Raw genomic sequence first — 4,318 nt, 5'->3', positions numbered from 1 at the left:
AGCCACTAGGAAATAACTAGAGAAGATTCACTCATTGTTGCCACAAAGACACCTCTCCCCTTCCCACTCCCTCTCCATGCTCATTCCTCCAACAGTGCTACAAAGACGTGCGGTCTGCGCCGGGAGTTGCTGAGCCCGAGCCGTGAGCTCCTCAACTCCGCGGGGGCCGTGCCAGGAGACCCGGGGCTCAGAGTCCTCCGAGAGTAGGTGTGGTGAGTCCAAGACCGTCCGAAAATGATTTTTTTTTCCTAGAAACTACCTCCAAATATAGTAACAGGGAAGGGGCATTCCTAGAAATTCGGGAGACGTCAGAAAGGGAAGATTTGTGAAATTCAGCTTCGCTTCCTGCAGAGGGCTCCTAGCACAGGAAAAAAAAAAAATAATCAAGTGAGCAATAAAGTGCTTTTCATGCTTCTCTGATCAGATAATCGTTAAAAAAAGAAGAATGGTAAAACACTTAACTCACATTTCTCCAATATGATCTAGGAGTTTCATATGGGAAGAAAGCTAATCAGTAACCCCCTCTCCTCCTTTTCTAGTAATGTTTATAGATTTCTATCTCCTTTATTTACTTTCCTCCATGTCCTCATATCAGACCTATGCACACAGCAAATAAAAGGAATACACATATGAGTAAAAACCAGCCCAGATGAAAACCCTCCCGTGTATCACAGGAACACTAATTAATGTTCGTGTGTTATTTAAAACATGGTTTGCAGGTTGCATCTTTCCTGCTACACTGATGTGAATAATTCATGTTATTACTGTAGATGTGTGCAGTATCGTTACTCGCGTGAACGGGAATTTGTAGGTTGGCTTTTATTTAACGGCCCCGACACTGAGGGGCCCCGACACTGAGGGGCACTTTCAGTCCCCCTTCACTTAATGGTATCTTAGGCTGTTAATTAATTCTGCTCAGCAATTCACAGGATCAGGCCCTGACTGACAAATGCAAATTAGGACTTGCAGCAGACCTGCACAGTGTCACAAGCCACTATTATTTCTCACGTGTCTCCTAAATCTGTATATTTGCTTTCTGCTTGTCTAACACCTAATCCTTCTTTAGTCATGTCTTTTTTTAAAAAAGACTATTTGATACATTTCATAGGAAGAAGGAATGAATGTTTGCAAAGCAGTAACAGGTGAAGATGTTTTTATATGCTATTAATTATATAAAGATGTCAATGCGTTTGTAATAAAGCATTATTTATCCAGGAACAGCAAATGTTGCTATAAAACCCACAATAGCGAGCTTTTGGGGAAAGATAATAGATTTCAATGTGTGCAACTCTTGCAGGTTAATTGAATTTCCGTAATGAAATTCCCCTCAGCCACATGAAATCCTTGGGTTTGTTCTTTGAATTTCATTATGACTTGCAGAGTCTTCTCTGCCCCCAAATCAAATGCAATAAAAACACCGGAGTCTGGCTTTACTTCAGTGTTTTATAAACACTCACATTTAATCAAAACTTGGTTACAGACACCTTGTCTGTGTGCAGTTTTGAAGGGGAATTAGCAGAATTCACCTAAGTGTGCTTTGACTCCCGAGTATGTTTTAACTGTTATTGAAGTGCTCGATAAAGAATTGCTTCAAAATACAGACTCAGCTTTCAGGGAGGGGCAGCCACAGTGTTCCGTTAGCAATAATGCCTGGTTAGAAGTAGATTTATTCAAAGTAATCTCTTGGAATTCAAAACAGCTCTAGTTAATTGCAAGAAGGCCTTTTTAAGCTGGCTGGCTTATTTGTGACACGCTGCTCCACTCCGCTTGTCACTCTCATTTCCTGAGTGAAAAAGTGAATGGCAGCTTCAGGTTCAGGATCTTTTGATCATTAAAAGAAATGGATGTGCTGTCCTCTGTTGGCCATACTGGTTGTCACATGTAAAATGCAATTAACTCAGAAAGGCAGCAAGAGGCTCTGTTGAAATGACAAAAATCACCTAACTAAATTAAATTTGCTTCACCTTCCGCATTCACCAGTAAGACTGCAGAGTGTGAGGGATTTCTAAATTGTTTCTAAAAGATGATGCAATGATGGGTACTAGAAGCTGGATTAAGGAGAGGACTCATTTCACACGACTCCGTGCTACAGGTTCTGCCCTGGGATTCAGCCCTGTTGGTCTCAGGCTGCTGTTTTAACCACTTGCTGTGGGCCACGTGCCGTGCCGTGCCCGGCATGGTGGGTGACACCAGGCGCTGCATCCTCCCTCTGGCCTGAGGGCTGGCCCCCGGTCCGGCCAGGGTTGCAGGGGGGCTGCAGCGCTGCCAAGCGCATGGTGAGAGAGGAAGTTTCCAGCTTAAATTTCACGTCACGCGGTCCGGTCTGGGGACAGAGCCATGTGTGCCAGTACGGATAGTTTGCGCTCACGTGTAATGACTCATGTCGTGTGATGTGATGGCAGCTATGCAGCTTCTTGGAGCACCATAACTATGGCAGCTCCGGCCCACCTGCCCACTGGTGGTGCCCTGCTCTGAGTCATGCTCTGTAGAAACGCTCTGCTCACTGTTGGTAAGCAGCAGTAGCATGTCTGCTTTGGGGCCTCATTTCAAGAAGAGTATGGAGCAACTGCAGGGGAAGTGGGGAATTGTAGCAAGAATGATCAGAGGTGTAGAAAACCTGACCTAAAAGGAGAGATTTTAAAATCTGGGGATTGTGCTGTTTAGAAAGGAGAAAGCTGAAGGCAAACACAGTAACACTTTCAAAAAGGTTTGATGTCACGAAAATGAATCTATGTCATGTAAACCTGTGTGGTATGTTAATTATTTCTACATCTTAACTGTTACTGGAGTTATCGATTTCTGGTCTGTACTATCTTCTCTTACACTGTGATTTCATAGTTTTCTAATTACAAAATTAATTTCAAGTAAATAACCATAAGACATGTCTTAAAATGTTACTTAGCAAAATTATTATTATGCTTATAATTTAGCAATGTTTTGTAGCAAAATGTAAGTTCTGGCTGCAAACTATGGAAGAACAGGCTCTGTATTACCTAATTTTGATGTGTGCCATGTAACAGACTCACAGGCCTCAAACCATTGTTACGTGGGTGAGACGCAACCGTAGCTCTTGTGCATACCTGGCTTACTCTTATATTTCTGAAAAACAAGCAAAAATTTTTTACATTACTCATCACAGGCAGGGTGGCTCCTCTCCAGGTTTATCCCTGAGGTTGTAGTAACAGAATGCAGTATTTATCAGATACACGTTTTTTCCTTGAGTTTGATTTTTATGTTTAGTTTTGAAAACCCTCTTACGATAGCGGGTTCAGGGACACAGCTGTTCCTCACTGTCCTTCATATCCATGAGTAAAATATCAAAGAAAACAAAAACCAATTTAGAACATTTTGGGTTGTAGTTTTGCATGTGCTCTGTGCTGAAACTGTCACTGCTCAAAATCAGTAATTTACATTTTTCTTCTCTCTAGGGAGATTGGGCAGTGTTGTCCCGGATTTTATACCAGAAATTTCAAGTTCAGAAATGAGCTGGAAGGTATGCACCACGGTTTCCTCTCTGCTGATACTTCAAAGTTATGCCAAATTTGCTAAAGCACAGTTGTGGAGACTTCTGATGTTGACAGTAAACTAAGTGCAAAAAATATGAATTTTAATTACATGTAATTTATACAGTCAGATAATCTTCATAACAATAAATCTGTGAAAAAAAACCCTGAACTTTGTATAGAATAAATGGTTACAGCCCTTCTTTAAATCAAAATACAACTTGAATGATGATTTTGACCTACCAACAGAATTTATGTAATTTATTTCAAAAGATTTTCAAAATGTAGTGTAAAAAGTTAATGACGGTTACTTTTGTTCATACAGCAGTTGTACAATTTTGATTCTAGAGAACAGTGGTGCAGATGACGAGAGGAAGATTTGTCAGGAAGAAAACAAAACTGGCTGTGTGGACTCATCAGAGGTCAGTGAAACTTCAGATGGTGAGCAAATGTCAAATGTGAATCAACAAAGTCTCCTTCAATGTGTAGTGCTGTTACTGTTTACATCACTGGGATGGTTTTACGCGCCGTCAGCCCTTAACTGCGCGTGCTGATTTGGCGGCTGGTCCCATCGGTGTCCCCGAGGTGGCCGACCTGGCTGCTCGTGATCCAGCTGGCCCAGCTGTGTCCGAGACCCGCGGTGGCCGTGCTGGGTGAGGGGGGAGCACGGCACATCATCGCCAGCGCCACCAGCCCCACCTTCCCTTCCCGCTGCCTATGTGACACGGGGTTGTTCTCTTCAACAAAATGAAAAGAGCCCGAATTACAGGGTGCTCATGGCAGCCGCAGCCTATGGGAACATCCCTTCCACCAAG

This window comes from Charadrius vociferus, unplaced genomic scaffold, assembly GCF_000708025.1.
Source record: "Charadrius vociferus isolate BGI_N301 unplaced genomic scaffold, ASM70802v2 scaffold46, whole genome shotgun sequence".
Lineage (NCBI taxonomy): Eukaryota > Metazoa > Chordata > Aves > Charadriiformes > Charadriidae > Charadrius > Charadrius vociferus.
This window is presented reverse-complemented; position numbering follows the sequence as displayed.